Source organism: Sardina pilchardus, chromosome 12, assembly GCF_963854185.1.
Source record: "Sardina pilchardus chromosome 12, fSarPil1.1, whole genome shotgun sequence".
Taxonomy (NCBI): domain Eukaryota; kingdom Metazoa; phylum Chordata; class Actinopteri; order Clupeiformes; family Clupeidae; genus Sardina; species Sardina pilchardus.
The window spans coordinates 15281664-15298665 of record NC_085005.1 but is presented as its reverse complement, the minus strand read 5'-3'; the positions used below and the strand labels follow the sequence as shown (position 1 = coordinate 15298665).

Genomic DNA, 17002 nt, shown 5'->3' with positions numbered 1-17002 from the left:
TGAAAATGCGGTGGGCTATACAAATGCAAATCAGGGTTGCAGGGGGAGTTTTACCCTATAGGTGACATTTTGTACTGCTGTGTCATGCCCATGACCTCGCACGTGATTGGACAAGAGAAGGCTCGTCACCGTCGAGCTCCTCCAATCACATGCAAGGTCATTGTTATACGGAAGGACTCGCCAGATGAGCTCACATCGATGATATAAATAAGCACGGTGTGCCAATGAAGCTCTGTCAGTTGAAAGATGGAAGTCCGAAGACTGAGGAAAAGACCTCGGCGTGTCTGTGGCCATTGCAATGCTGAACTCTGTCATACACAGTATTATGACCACAAAAAGCGCTATTTCAAAAATGGAGTTTGGGAGAAAAAACCCAGAAGGGCAGCTAGATCAGATAACGTACAGAAGCTGCTGCTATCCAGTCATGACCCAACCGGCAGAAGTTATGTGCAACATGAAGTTGGAGAGATCGATGAAAGTGAAATGCAGTCCGAGGACCCACACAAAGAAGTGATGGAAGAACATGAAAAAATGTACCCAGCGACTGACTGTCCAGACAATGGTGAGCACCACAATTGTAACTGTTATTGTCGAGTTAAACGTGGTTGCTTCCCATTGTTATGGTTATTGTAATAATAATTAATAATCAAATACGGAAATCGCATTATAATGATTAATGAATAACTGTATGTTCTGCATGGATTGTTTTCCAGACAAAACAGCAGATAACCAAAACATTCATCTTTTCCTGGACTCATGTGAGTCAGTGCAAGATGATGAAGAAATCTCCTGGTATGCGGTAAGCATGAAATTGCCTTTGAATATAGCCTACAAGTATAACGTTTCATACATGTTAATCCAGAGCTCAAACGGTAAAAAGCCAACATGTTTCACCTGCATTATTGTTCTCCATTCTCAGCACTACTGTTGGGAATCCTACTCTACAGTTTAAACTTCTGTTATGGAACTATGAAAGCAACTAAAATAAACAATTATATCACAAACAACGTCAAAGATCCCCTGAATGAAGTTCATACATTGTACTTTACAGTAGAGTATAAAGTTGTTTGAGGTGCTGAGTATGAGCATTGCATGCATTTTTAATGTGCCTTCTTTACATAGGATGAGGATGAGTATGAGGATGACGAGGTGGAAAGCCTTGCTGAGGAGCTGCAGACCGACGAGAAGAAACTGCTGATTGCTATCAGTGGGCTGTCTCGTCAGCTTAATCGGGTTACTGCCGAAATGAATAAGCAGTTCACTGCAGTTAACTCCAGGATGCTGACCATAGAGGATAGGTTGGCTGCTCTGGGGTCGAAAATCTGTGCGGGACAGAAGCAAAGATGCGCACAATAACAAGACTGCGGTAAGAATATGTTCAATGACTCCTAGCTTTTAAGCCCGACTAAAAGTAGGCTGGTAGCCTGGCAAAAGAACAAATGAGCATTAAAGTGTATTTTTTTGTCTTCTAATTTACAGGAAACAGTACTGAATGATTAACACCACAAATGGAGATGTCATCTTTGTCAAGCTATAACAAGTGTAACTTTGTATTGAATCGTCAGACTGCTTCTGCTAGCAACACAACGTCTTCGGTACCGTGAATCAAGCTCTCTGAGATTTCTGACTGACTGCTGACTGCCTAAAGATTTCTTGAACGAATCCAGAATTTTGCACTACAGTTATGAGATTAAAAGAACCGTAAAAGATTTTTTTGTTTAGAGTGGTGTATTGGTCTTTTGTCTGTTTTGGATCTTGCATCACTTGACAACATGGACTGACTCAAACATTCACATTCATCAGCTAGCTGCCTGACAAATAAACCAAGCTAAGCAGTAAATGGTTCATCATGACCTGTGTGAAGTTGTTAGGACCAAATAGACACAATTTGTTTGTTTTGGATGGAAATGGCAGGGCCGGCCCTAGCCCATTGGCTGCCCTAGGCGATACTGAGATATTGCGAAATATTTCAGTTGTACCTTCACTTGCTATACATTTCCCACAAAACACAATGCATTATTGTGAGCCAATTTAAACGTAAAAAAAAACAACAACCGGAAATCCTTTGTGGGGAAAAGTCCAATAATTTTGCAACTCTATCCAGTAACATGCACAACAACTGTTTGAAGACAAATATTGTTTGTAGTATTCCTTTGCTTTCCTTTTTTTTGTAGATACCAATTGTGGTGGCAAAGAAATGCATTTCTTATTTGTAATTTTTGTGTTGATTTCGGACATATGTTTCAGACCATTGACTATCTGAACGATCCAATCATGACCCACCTATAGGGTGCTTCTCATTTGGTCTTTTATACACCCTCCCTTCCTTCCTCGGTCCTCGTCCTCACTGATCAAGATAAAGAATGATGGGTGGCAACAATGGGATAGTCTATCCAGTGTTAGTTATAGATCAGTGGGAACGCCCCTCGAGGACTGAGCATCGAGGATCAAGGAGAGTTTGATAGCCACCCATCGTGTCTTGGCAGAGGCTAATCTTGAGTTCAAATGTCCCATGGATTTAATCAAGTTCCCAGAGCCTTTGGATTAAAAACAGACCTAGACCATTACAGACCCTCCACCTTATGTCGTAAGGAATAGGGTTATTTTCGGTAGTCATTGTTCTATGCCAAACACAGTGTTTGTTGGCAAACAGTTGGTCACCTAACCTTAGAACACATTACAGTACATGCAAATCTGGGCATAAGTAAATCAGGCAAGTACCTGTTTCTTTTACCCATTTCCTGATTAACTGATGTGAATACACTTTCCCTTTATGTGAATTATCATGCATTTCCCCATGTTAAAGATTGATTAGAGCATTTGATGCCGACATTTTTATATGCCTTGGAATAATGATTTACTGCTTGAAAAAAGGAAATGAAAGAGAATAATTATATTTTGTCCATAAGATTTTCCAATATTTGTGGCACGGTTTTGATAAATAAATAGATTCATAAAAGGATTTATTTCTATTTTGACTAAATTTAAATGTCACAGCAAGCAACAAAATGGGTACCAGTACCTTTGTTCCATTGGGGATGCAGTGAATTAGGTGGAGTTTGTTGCCAAAGGCAGTGGATGGAAATTGTGAAGATGTTTGTATCAAATGTATTTTGATCAACAATACAAAAGTAATAAAAAGTACAAGAAAAATAATCATCCTGTATAAACTTTGATTTTATTTGTGTCAGAAAGGGATATTATCAGCACCACAAGCCTTGAAAAATATTTTCTCTCTATGTGGCAGTGGAGTAGGCCTATTATGTCTGGCTATGACGATGCCTCTTCATTTCAGAGCAACATTTTAAAAAAGGACAAATAATAACAACAGTACTCACACTAAATAATCAGGAACAAACTCAACAGATATTCACCAATGTACTGTTAAACAAAATGCAGATAAAGATGTGACAAAGCATAACAATGTATAACAATATTGAATTTACCTTAATATTTGTTACAAGAGCTTCAGACAGCAAGCCATTAATAACAAAACAAATGTTTGCTCAATTGTCGCTATTCTGCGGATTCATTTGGGTCACTTATTAATTAGCTCTACATCCCTTGTATGGACGCTCTGGTGGTGTTTTTTGAGTTGAGACTTTAGATAAAAAGCCTCGCCACACTGAGGACACTGATGTGGCTTTGCTACACAGTGTGTTTTCTCATGTTTACTAAGATTAGAGGGGTTATTGTAGGCCTTTCCACACTGAGAACATTTAAAAGGTGTTTTTCCTGTATGAATATTCTGATGTACCCTAAGACCACCTAAAGTTGTGAAGAACTTTTCACACTGAGAACACTGATGTGTCTTTTCTCCTGTGTGTGTCATCTGATGAGTAGCGAGTTGTGAGCTACGCCTGAAACGCTTCCCACACACAGTACACTGATACGGCTTTTCCCCAGTATGAATCATCTGGTGTCTTTTAAGATGATACGTGCTCATATAGGACTTTCCACACTGAGAACACATATATGGCTTTTCCTCATTATGTGTGATTTGATGTCTGGTGAGGTCTGGCTTCGCCCTGTAACTCTTTCCACATGTAGAACACTGATATGGCCTTTGTCCAGTGTGGATCATCTGGTGTTTTTTTAATTCATTTGCTTTCCTATATATTTTTCCACATTGAAGACAATGATGTGGCTTTTCCACATTAGGTCTATGCGTGATTTGATGTTTGGTAAGATCTGACCTACTCCTGAAACTCTTTTCACATTCAGTGCAATGATATGGCCTTTCCCCAGTATGGATACTCTCGTGCATCCTGAGATGAGATATTCTAAAATAGGCCTTTCCACATTGAGAACACTGATGAGGCTTCTCCCTAGTGTGCATGATCTGATGTCTAGAGAGATTTGAGCTGAAGCTGAACGTCTTCCCACATGTACTGCACTGATAGGGCTTTTCTCCTGTGTGTATTCGTTGATGATGGATAAGCTCTGACTTAATCCTGAAACTCTTTTCACATGTAGTGCAATGATATGGCTTTTCCCCAGTATGGATCCTCTCATGTATCCTGAGATGAGATATTCCAGAAAAGTCCTTTCCACATTGAGAACACTGATGAGGCCTCTCTCCAGTATGCATGATCTGATGTTTAGTGAGGCTTGATGATGAAACAAAGATTTTGGAACACTGAGGACATTCATGTTTTTTCTCTTTGGTAACCAATCGTTGATGTGATTTTCGGTATGAAGTCTTCCTGCACCGGAAACCTGTATGACTTCTCTTTTTGTGCCTTTTTTCCTCAGTGTTCACTTTTTTGTGAGACGGAATCCTTTGAAAGCCTCCTACAGTATTAGAAAACATGTTTAGGGAATATCCTCTTTCTTTTCCACTACATAGTATGCACAGTATGGTTCCTACTTTGAATGGGCAAAGTCTTACAAAGGATGAACAGCAGACCTCACAAGTCTGAAAAATAATTTTGGATGGCATGACCTGGGGGGGGGGGGCGACTCCTGAGTTGTATACTGTATTCTGTCAGGCCCGGGGTATGTTGCAGATGATGGTTGCGTTGGGATACGACCTTGCAGGTCAAGACAACCGTATGTGCTGTTTGAGTTACATGCCAATTGTGTAGACATAATCATTCCTGAACTGAATAAGAAAGGTGCTTTTTCAATGTATTGTCAGACTGCGTTGGGTCGCCCTAACGTGTAAGTCTCCGTTGCCGTAATAAAGCTCTCTGAAAGAATCCTGACTGACTCTGAAAGACTCTGCCTGAAAATCTCTTTGTCTAATCCTGAAACTTAGTACCACAGAATTTTGACAAAATAAAGAGGCAGAACAAAATGTACACCCCCCTCCCCCTGTAAAACTGTCTGCAACTTGGAAAGAATTGATCTTAGCACAAAAAACAATTACAGAGTGTCTCCTGGGTAACAAAGGTACACATGATATTTTTTTCTGATTTTTTTGAGACGCAAGTGCGTGCGCTCTGGTTGAACTGACGTGGAATTGACCCAGGGACGACGCGAAGCGAAGTACCTATTCAGTATAAACCACGGCCTTGAGTGGCACAGCAACGGAAAATTTATTAATAGATAATCATTCTTCTGCCAAGAAATATATTCCTTCTATGTGAATGATTGCCATGCAACATCAAGACGCAGCCACTCTAACTTTTGTTAGTTGTGGTACCGTGTTACTATAGAACGAAATGCGGTCAAGGTGTGTGGTTATGCTGGAATTTACAACATCATCGAACGCCATTCAGCCAATCATAATCAAGGACCGGAACTATCCGTTTTAGAAAATCCATTTTAGAAGACTGGTCTATTTTTTTCAAATGTATGCGGCACTATCCCGTCTGGTGTAGCTACTTCCATTGATAGCGATCATTAATTGCTGCAGCATACGCTTCACGAATGGAACGCTTCAGTTACGCGCCAGCTCCCCTGTTAAGTCGAACTAGGCTACAGCTACTTTAATAATTAGGCAAAATGCTAATTTAACATCACTAAGACCTTAAGTGTGAACATGGATAAGTACACTTAACGCATCTAAAAGCAATATGCAATAGTTCATGCATGCAAACTCTGCTTGTGGACAGATTTTGCCCACCTTTTAAATTAGGGCCAATTGTCTACCTGGTCTACGTCCAAGTGTCTACCTGGAGCCTAAACGTAAATAGAAATAGAGGTATGAATTTGAGTGCTAAAAAAAGAAGATCCTTCCAAGGTGTGTAACTGGCTCCATGGTGCGTACATGTCAGACACTAGTGAAGGGCAGAATGAGTGCAAAAAGTCCTTAGTTGCAAGTTTTTTTTTTTTTCACTATGGGGGAATTAGCCTCTTAGTCTTATTCATTTTGTTTTTTTTAATGGTTTTTCTTTTCCTCATTTATTGCTTATTTATCTTAATTATAGTAAACTTTTTTACTCTCGATTTGTTTTAGCCTTACATTATCTGATGATCAAGCAATTGAGCAACTTACTTCTCGGAGAAGAGTCCTCATGATCAAATTCTCTTAAATCATCTTCTTCTTCCTCTTTAATGTTCATCAGTGGAGATTCCTCTTCTGTGCAGGTCAAGATTGGTGCAGTGTGCGTTTCAGTCTTATAATCATGTTCCAGTACAGGCTTTTCATCCTCTTCAGGAACTGCACTCAGATACTCGTGTAGGAAATTATCAAACTCCTCTTCCTTTATCTCCTGCTTCACTGCCACAAGGACTTGTGAGGGCCTGGGGAATCCTGACATTTCTGTTTAGCAAAAGAAATCCAGAATTAAGAAACCATCATTAATTGCAAAGATAATATAGTGAACACTAGTTGTGCTACTGGTGAATCACACATTGTTGGATGAAAATGTTTCTTCACTATAAACAGGCAACAGCAGGTTTCCAGATCAAGGTGACCTTCATTTATGCACAGGATCAGATGTACAAAACAACAAGAACCGTGCTGAGGTAGTCATAAAATGTGACTTCTCTAACTTAATGCTTGCATAATGACTTAATACAATGACAAAATAAACATGATAGATAAAAGGATAAAACATTTTTCTCCCAAACACATACATCAGAGGAGTTATCTCAAGACTGCAGATGAAGCAGCGCTTACCCAAAAAGTTACCAAAAAAACGTACAACTATCATGTACTTATTCCATTGACACAGAAATGTGATCACAAACACGAGGTTGTTCTACTGAATCCACTCTTTACTATTACAATCTGAATGTGAAACATCACCATCGTCACTCATTGTGAAACAGAGAATTAGATGAAGATGATTGTTTCACTAACATAGATGTTCCCTTTATTTGCAATAGGCTATAGATCTAGATCAGACCCTGGCATATGGTATTCAAATTTAAAGGAACTCGTATGGCAAATGGGTAGACTGTCATACGTTCTTCACTTAAATATGATTGACGTAACGCTCTGGCCAATTAGCCTATACAGCCTTCATTAGACATCATTTTCATTTGACTGAAGAGAGCTTCACAAACAGCATAACACATAGGCCTACACTTCCTACAGTTCGTTCTAACCATTTTGTAAAGCACTGTTGTTGTTTTTTGTGAAGATGAGGAAATGTTGCTTTGGTCACCAGCCACAACGGACACACCAGAGAGCCCATGTGTCCACTGTGAGTTCAACAGTCTGACTGGACTCTGACTCTGGTATTAATGCTTCTCCTTAGCATCCTGGATTATACAGTATGTCTGTCAGTCAGCTGTAGGCTAGACTTCTATGGCAAAGGCTTATGGGAAGGAATTCCATGAGCCCTGTTTATAGCTGATGCTTCCTCAGCTAGGCATGGTCATGGCACAGAAAGTCCTCTTAGGTGTGTGTGTGTGTGTGTGTGTGTGTGTGTGTGTGTGTGTGTGTGTGTGTGTGTTACAACATTGGATCTGCTAACCAAGTAACCTAAATGACTGAATAGCAGCCTATAACCATTAGTACTAGTTTAGCCTACTCTGACGTTTTGGCGCATTTCTCACTGAACACTATGTGTGTTCTCGGATAAACGCGTCAGTAACCTCAATAACTATGTAGCCTAATGTAGAACGAACACACACTTATCTACAAAAATTCACCTGCATCCATTAATTCATTTAGATTGTATCGGGAAAACAGCACATTATGGTAGCACATTATTGAAGCCCAGTAGCCAAAGTTTGGTCAAAGTGTGTTAGCTCATGGCGCATTCCTTAAATTTTGAGCTAAACACGCGTTTATAACTTAGTCTTGCCTATAGCCTACTCTTCACTTCATGAGTAGCCTAACCGTTTGATATCGATAGTTTGACTATGATATTAACAACAGAGACGTCTGAGTCTGCCGACAACTGAAATTATTCTCCCCTAAGGACATGAATTCGCGCTGTCTGCGTCTCATGCTGCCTACCTCTGGCCGCACCTCCAGTAGCCTGCAGGCTATGTCTCAGTTGTGTCGGCCTCTATCTCCCGAATATTTCCCATTGGTTTGCTGCTCGCAAACGTCCAGATTAGCCTATAAACACTTGATTCCACGACCACAGAGCCTTGAGTCCAGTATTCCCAACTCCCAAGTCACGTTTTGGAAAAAGAAGCAACCCGGATTCTGAGGGAAGCCTAACATAAGCGACTCAAGACCAAATGGTTACCGTCCACTCCCCGCCCCCTGAGTCAGGGGCGGTCAAGTCAGTCAATAATGCCAACCGCCAATAAAATCAAAGAAATCAGGCAACGGTGTAGAGGCGATGAACATAGGGATACGATGTGCCTGTGTGACCTTTACCATTGCTTATGCATAAATAATGCGCAATTGCGCATTCTCGGTGCGGTGCAGATTTCTTGGATTTGTCAAAGTGCAGGCAGAGTCTTCAGTCAGTCAGAATTCTTTCAGAGAGCTTTATTTCGGTACCGGAGACATGAGGCGTCAGGCAACCCAGAGCAGTCTGCCGATACAGTCAAATTACTACAGTAGGCCTATAATGATGACATCAATGTATGTACGCATGAGAGAGCAACACTTTGTTTTAACCCCACAAGACCGCAACCTACCGCAACCGCCATAGCATGTACCCAGACCTGACCTAATCGCCCCCTGGGAGAGGGGGGCCGGACCATTGGTCCGACATCCCATTAGTCCGACATCCCATTCGTCCGAAAATGAACCATTCAATAGAGATACCATTAGTCCGACATCTCATTACTCCGAAAAAAAGAGAACCATTGGTCCGACGTCCCATTAGTCCGACCATACACAGTAGAGATGCATGGATGACTTGAAACTGAAAGATGCAAAATTCGCAGAAATTGTGTGTCTAACAACAGGTGGAAATGTGCTAGCCTGTTGTAACAATCAACCGTTTACCTTCGGCTGTGTTAATTAAACGCAGAAGGGTTTTTTTGAATGACTAAATATGAATGGCAATAAACAGATAATTCTGAGAATGAAGTAGGCTACAACGTAGACTACACATCTGAGTGCGTCTCTTGATTATAACAATGAAACAATGTCGCTTTCTTCGGTTTAACAGTAAAGGAAGACACACACCAAACAATAACCCAGGTCGTGCACAGCGGCGCTTTATATTCACACACAATTAAATGTCCCAAACAATCCCAAGCGTTGCAATTCCCCCTTTCATTCAGTCCCGAAAATAAACCTAAAAGTCCAAACTAAACGAAAGATGTCCTGTATTTTGCCAGGACCGCGCACAAGAGTCAATAATCCAATCCAGGAAAACTAAAGGGCCGCTGCCGACAAAACGTCCCGCAGCAATCAAAAAAATATAATGCTCAGAAAAAAGGGAAAACGCGATTGCTGTCTCTCTGCTAGACCAAGCAATATGAAAACACAGAAAAGCAATCGATCTCACCAAATCTGGTGAATGCACCAGCAGTCCCCGAATTCGGCTTTTTCTCTTCGTGCGCCCTCTGTTTGGTAACGCAACGGTCCAAACTGCGCACAGCGTTGAACTAATGTGAAAGTACGTTTCCTCGGTATTGTTGTTAGTTTCAAACTCGAAGGAAAACATTTACAAACACTCGTTGCCGCAGCACTGAGTAGGCTAGGCCTACTGGCGCCACAGATTCAAAATCTCACACGCACTTGCTACCCTCTTCAGACCGCCCCCATCATAGCGCATTCGGGTAAGGTGCGCGGGTGCGCGTGCATATAAAAAAAATACATAGAAATAAGTAGGCTACATATACATACAATGATATTACATGATAACAGAGTTATTATATGCAATTAAACAATGTAATATTTAAGAAATGGCACCTAAATCAATGTGGCAGTGTGTTGTGCGACATTTTGGGAAGCCAGGACTATGCACAAATTAAAACGAGTTTCTGGAGTGAAACTTTGAATTTAGTCAGACCTGTGTGATAGAAGAATATGGCAAGGCTCTATTTCTAGCTCATATCGAGAAGAACGCACGATGGAAATAACTGTGACTAACTGTGGATAACTTGTAGCCTAGAACATAAAGGTAAGAGTTCATTGTCCTATACGTTTAGCTATGTTGGAATGTAGGCTAATTTGTGGTTTTGTATACGACTGAAACACGTTTGCTTCGATGTTCGTTTGCAAAAATATAAAACACATCTCATGCTAGATGAAGTTCATCGCGGGATGTGAGCCTGGGTCACCTGCATGACAGTCACGCACTCATCCACTAGCCTATGTCCCTGCCATTGAAATCATACTACAAATAGCGTCACATCACTCTAACTGTAAACAGAGGTAGACGGAGTTTTTAGGAAATAGACCAAAGTCTGGATTTGTTTATGTATTGTATGGTCGGACTAATGAGATGTCGGACCAATGGGCTTCTTTTTTTCGGACCAATGGGATGTCGGACTAATGGGATCTCTGGTCAATGGTTCATTTTCGGACTAATGAGATGTCGGACTTATGGGATGTCGGACCAATGATACGGAACCGGGAGAGGCAGCCTTCGAAAGGCCATGGAGACATACCACAGATGTCGGACGCAAATTATCATGTCGTTCATGTTGACTTCATGCATTCCACAAAACTAAGGACACTTTAGTGAAAGACAAGACAGAAAAATGAGAACACAAGCACAGTTATTTTGTCCTAATGTTTCCACACCCAGGTCATAGAAAGGTAAATGAAATGTTACAGTTTATTGCCACAGCATAGAATGCATATTTTTTTCTAAAAAAAAAAAGCCTGAATGAAAACATGTGCTTTCAAAATGGCTGTGTCTCTGATATTGTAGCCTACACATTGTAACTATACAAATCACTGCATGCGCAGGGAAATGTTGGAGTTTTTGTTAGTATTGGGAGGTGGAGGCTATTTTTTTTTTATATAAATAAAGACTAGAAAGTGATCCCAAATGACAACACAATTGTATTATCTTTGCAAAGAGAGAGTGATACTACACAAAATGGTTCGCACCAGACCCTGATGAGTTATGTCTGACTGCTTCCTTAAATACAAGTTGAGTCCTTGTGTAAATGCACTTTGCCACACATTTTACATGGTTTGAAACCACAATAGTCCTTTGCCTAGCATGACATTTGTACTCTGGCTCTTTTCCAGCCAGACATGTTTAAAGGGCAACAGGTATTTGAATCAGAAAATAACTTTTGATCAGAATAACAGAACAGAACTTGTGGTTTACACTCGGGTCTAGTGAAAGCAGTTCCAACTTTCATTTCCCATAGTTAGATTTTGCAGACATAAGAGCTATGTAGATTATTAGTAAGAATATTTGTTTTAAGATCAATATAAAATAATACATGTTTAAGGATTATGATTTGACAAGAATGTCATGTTTCATCAATCAGTATATTAGAATACATGTTTCATTAATCACAAGCATGGAGTGGAGAAGGTTTTGTATCGATTTATGTAACTCTGGGGAATATGTAGTCTGGCTAGTGGAGTCTTCGCTCTATTTCTACTGCACAGGAGGCGTGATCAATGGGCATAGTTCAAATGACTCCGTACACTTGGATAAACAATCAGAACAACGATCCAGTGTGTCTTTTGGATAAGCTAGTTTGTGATTGGACCCAAAGGTTGTGGACAGGAAGCAGGGGAGATAGACAATAGATAAATTCAAATTCGCCAGCAGGTCAGGCAGGGTTCACCCAGCCTAGGGAATATGGTGAAGTCCTAAAAAGTTGCCGTGTTCCTTTAAATATTTTTTTGGCTTCCGTGCCTTTTAATGTGACAGAACAGTGATGAGAGTGACATGAGTCAATCTGCATTGCACTGCACAGATAACAATGCACATTGTTGCAATGGAATTTCTGTTCCTTGTGTGTTTTGTCATGTATAACGTGTTTATACAGTTTTGACAAGATACCCAACACCTTGTTGAGCAGGCCCAGTGGCCTAATGGATAAGGCATCAGCCTCCGGAGCTGGGGATTGTGGGTTCGAGTCCCACCTGGGTCGTAAACTTATGAAAGTCCCATAATAACATCACTGTCACATGCAAACACACATGTGGAAGTCTTCCACAAAGCAGCACTCAGACAATGCACTTTGTTAGTCCTGCTATAACTTAAGGTTAATCAATTGGTGTATACTGTAAGCAGGCCCAATCATGGAGGTGTTGTATATAACTGGAGAGCGTGATTAACTCCCGCCAGAGACGGTTTGTAAAGCGAGACGACTCATATGAGGGTGAATTCCGGGTACGCTGTGACGTAGTGCCACTCCCATTTAGGAGGCAAATGGGAGAAATAAACCTTATCTCGGATTATGACCATTCCCTTAGCCCTACATTCAGCAATGCAAGTAACGAACCCATATTCTACAAGGCACACGTCTTTCTAACATTCCCACATTGAAATCGTATTTTCCAGCGTGATAAATACAAAGCAACTTTGTTCACGACCTGTCCCTCCTGACCTGAACTGTCTCCGCTAATTGCGCAGGCCACCTGTTATCAACGGCACACTGCTTCTGCTGCTTCTACACTGGTCTAAACCGATTACTCGCCACTGATCACGCCCTGATAGGAGGCGGAAGTGGGCACCATTTCATTCCATTGAAAACCCCCTTTATGATTCATCTTCATAACTATACGATCTTTGCTCCCGCCGTCCATGCAAATTAATGGCGGAAGCTAGGCTAGTAAATCCAGCCAATTCATAGTCCACGCCATATTGAACACTGGAGCTCGGATACAGCGCCAGTTGGCTCTGACCATGCGCCAAGTTCAAAAGCTGGAAATGTCGTCAATTTTTATTGGACATTCTGTAAAAAGAGAATCGTCCTCCATGTCAGGGGGTGGCAATAATGACAATAACCTTGCTTGCCGCATAACAGGAAGAAGAACAAGTTGCTCAGGCACGCACACCTGAGTCCGAGGGAAGTGGAGTGGAGTCCCGCGCTGAGTGTATGCGCAACGTGCCCAAGAGCTCATGCCCAACACAGACTTTTGTGCACTGAGCTGGTTTAAAATGCTCCATGCGGCGCAATACTTGACAATGGCGTATGCTAACATGCTGACGCTAATCTGCATGGTCTTGACCTCCTGGACCCAATGGCCTAATATAAGGTAGCAGCCTCAGGAGCTAGGAGCCTCTCTCAACATCCCTATCCTCGATCCTCTAGACTCGTTCCCACTGATCTATAACTAGCACTGGATAGACTATCCCATTGTTGCTGCCCCATCATTCTTTATGTAGATCAGTGAGAACGAGGACCAAGGAAGGAAGAGAGGATATTTAAAACACGAATGAGAGGCACCCTGGGTGTTGTGGGTTCACACAAAGTCCTTTTAAGGCAAGTCACGTCACTCAGCAGCCATATTGGCCATGGGGTCGGGCAGCGACTTTGACCGGAACAAGACCAGGCCCTATCTAAATGAATGGGGAGAGAGCTGGATGTCCATGTTCCGAGGTAAGGGACATAAAAATCACGTGTTTGAAATCATGATGAAAATCTGACTAAAATCGCTAAAAAGGTTTGGTGGTGTAGTATCAAATTAACGCTTAAAAAGCCTTTTTCTTACTGGTAATCTTGGACTGCGCATGCTCAATTCTTCACGACGCAGCTTTCAAAAAGCGTGACCGCCAAGGATCTGCAAAATGATTGGAGCAACGGCACTGGAAGAGGCGGGACATGTGCAAACCGGTGTAAACACCCGCCATCTTTGCGTTACAAAGTTACCCCATGCATTTCAATGGGCAATTTTTTCAGTGCAGTGTCTCCTCATATGTAAGTGTCTCTGGTTCACACCCCCACCCTGTAATTCCCCCTCGTACATACCAAGAATGCATTGTTGGTTGAATGAAACTAGAAGAAATCTACAAAGAAGAGTTGAAAATTAACTTAATTTCTATCATAACTACTCCGGGAATAAAGCTCTTGAGCTCTGCAGTTTTACTGTATGAAGAAACGTTAACATTTCTCGGACTTTTGTGAGTGTATGTGTGCTCAGTTGTGCTGTCTAGCCATCACATAGCTAGCAGCCGGCCCAGTGGCCTAATGGATAAGGCATCAGCCTCCGGAGTTGGGGATTGTAGGTTCAAGTCCCACCTGGGTCGTAAAGTTATGAAAATCACACGCAAATACAAGTGTCTGCCCTCAAGAAGATGGTACTCAGACATGGCTCACTTGTTAGTCCTGCTCTAACTTCAGGTTGATCATACCAAAGATCGTATAGTTACTAAGATGAATCATAAAGGGGTTTTTCAATGGAATGCAATGGCACCCACTTCCGCCTCCTAAAAGCGCGTGATCAGTGACGAGATAATCGGTTTAGAACGGTGTAGAATCAGCAGAAGCAGGTGCCGTTGATGACAGGTTTATTTCTACCATAGAAATGCTCCCGTTTGCCTCCTTAATGGGAGTGACAGTTGCGTCACAATGAAACCGGAATTTACCCTCATATGAATCGTCCTGCTTTATAAACCGCCTCTGATCATACTGTATGCAGGCCCAATGGCCTAATAATGGCCTGACATTTCTAAGCCAACCCTAATTACTCCGCGAATAAAGCTCTCTGATATAATTCTGCCTGACACTCTTTAGTGAATCCAGAAAACTTAGCACCCAACCACAGAACTGACTGTCTAGCCAAATACTAAAATCCAAGAGGTGCCTTTTTCTCTGCCATCTGGAATTTGTAGGCTATCACTTAGGAAATAAGGCAACAACTAATATTGGCAGCAAAACAAATAGGTGAATTGACATGCTCAGTTGTGCTGTCTAGCCATCACAGAGTAAGGACCTGGCCCAGTGGCCTAATGGATAAGGCATCAGCCTCTGGCGCTGTGAATTGTGGCTTCAAGTCCCACCTGGGCAGTACAATTATGAAAGTCACACTCAAATACAAGTGTTGGAGTCTTCCACAAAGCATTACTGCCCCCACGAAGATGGTACTCAGACATCGCTCACTTGTTAGTCCTGCTATAACCTCAGGTTGATCATACTGTATGCAGGCCGACTACAGGACTGACTATCTGAAATACATGCCTTTTTTTCTGAAATTCGTAGCCTCAGTTAGGAACAACTGATATTTTCAGTACAAATTAAACTTAATTGCACTAGCCAGCACATAATAACAATGAACACAAGAGGAAACAGGCCCAGTGTGGCCTAATGGATAAGGTGTAACCTTATGGAGCTGGGGATTGTGGGCTCAAGCCCCACCTGGCTCGTTGCGTTATAGGCAGTGCTGGAATTTCAAGGCGGCCACAATGGCCACAACAAGGCTGCTGTAGCCTTGTTGCCTAGCATGACCTCCCCCTCCTTCCATATCCAACTGATGCAGCGATTGTAGCATCTTAGCATTCACAGCACAAATGAACTTAGTCTTTAATGTGGAGAAAGAGTTCTGCACCCATCTCCCCACCCATTACTCATCTCAGTGGAATATCTCACAAACTCTTCACTTAACACGTGACAAACCACACAGTATATCAGAAGAAACAGCAGACATAGGTGTGATGCATACCCCTGTTACAAAGCCGTTCCAGAGTAATCCACCTTTGAAATTGCATCAAATTTCTACATGCATGTAGAACTTTGAGCTTGAAGTTTAACAATGTGCTTAAATTGTTCAAAACACGATTTCATAACAGGCCAAATACAATTTACAAATACTGTTACAAATATTGCCTCGGTATCTGTAAAAAATAAAATCAGAGGATATGCAGCTCAAGACGTAAGAGTTTGTCAATGTAGCCTTAATGATCACAAAATGCTAAGCATGCATGTACTGTAGGCTATTAGAGTTTCTTAAAGCTGCATTTAAATTGTTCAACTGACCCTCTCCAGTAACTAAAGCTCTGGATACAAAACCCCCTCCCCCAGGATCTATTAGGCCCACATCTCACTGTCTTATTTGCATAAAAGCCTCCCATGACTCTCTCAGTACAATCACTCTCTTACCATCTCTTGATATAGATGTGGACAGGATCCAACTCTCCTCCTCCCTCTTACTGTGTGTGTGTGTTTGTGTGTGTGTATAATTGTGTGTTTTTAATGCATGCATACTGCATGTGTCTGTATGCATATGTGGATGTCTATTTCTTTCTTTTTACCAGGAAACCTCATTGCTGGTCACTTAGTTATGCTACCTAGCCATCACCTGGATAACAATGGGGCTTATCAGTGGGGACTATAGTGGCTTGCAACAATGTTGTAACCTGGCCCAGTGGCCTAATGGATAAGGCATCAGCCTCCGGAGCTGGGGATTGTGGGTTCAAGTCCCACCTGGGTCGTAATATTATAAGTGAATGTGACTCAATGGCTAGACAATTGTTTAGATGGTCATCACTTGCTTTGTGCTTGGTAGTATTACCTACACAGTACTGCAGTGTGCAGCCCTTAAGGTGCCCACAGACGCTTGCATTGAATGGGTTTAAGATCATCTGTTGCGAAAGGGAATTGTGTTTCCTCTGTGTTCTGTTTTGCTCCCATTGCTTCCGTAAAAAAAAGTTGAGAAATGTTCAAATGTTGCTGCACCAACAGACAGCAACGCAAGCAAGGCACCAGCCAATCAAATTACGGCAGCTGGGTGACTCTTCAGAGTGAAGGAGTGAAATAAAGGGGAGTAGAT

The 17002-nt window shown here is 41.7% G+C and overlaps 2 non-coding genes across 2 annotated transcripts; both read left to right on the top strand.

Moving 5' to 3' along the window:
- The first annotated feature begins 12308 nt into the window (after positions 1-12308).
- On the top strand, positions 12309-12381 carry trnar-ccg (transfer RNA arginine (anticodon CCG)). The gene has a single exon. It is a non-coding gene; the product is annotated as a tRNA-Arg (tRNA).
- Positions 12382-16591: 4210 nt separating this feature from the next.
- trnar-ccg (transfer RNA arginine (anticodon CCG)) lies at positions 16592-16664 on the top strand. The gene has a single exon. It is a non-coding gene; the product is annotated as a tRNA-Arg (tRNA).
- The last annotated feature ends 338 nt before the right edge of the window (positions 16665-17002 follow it).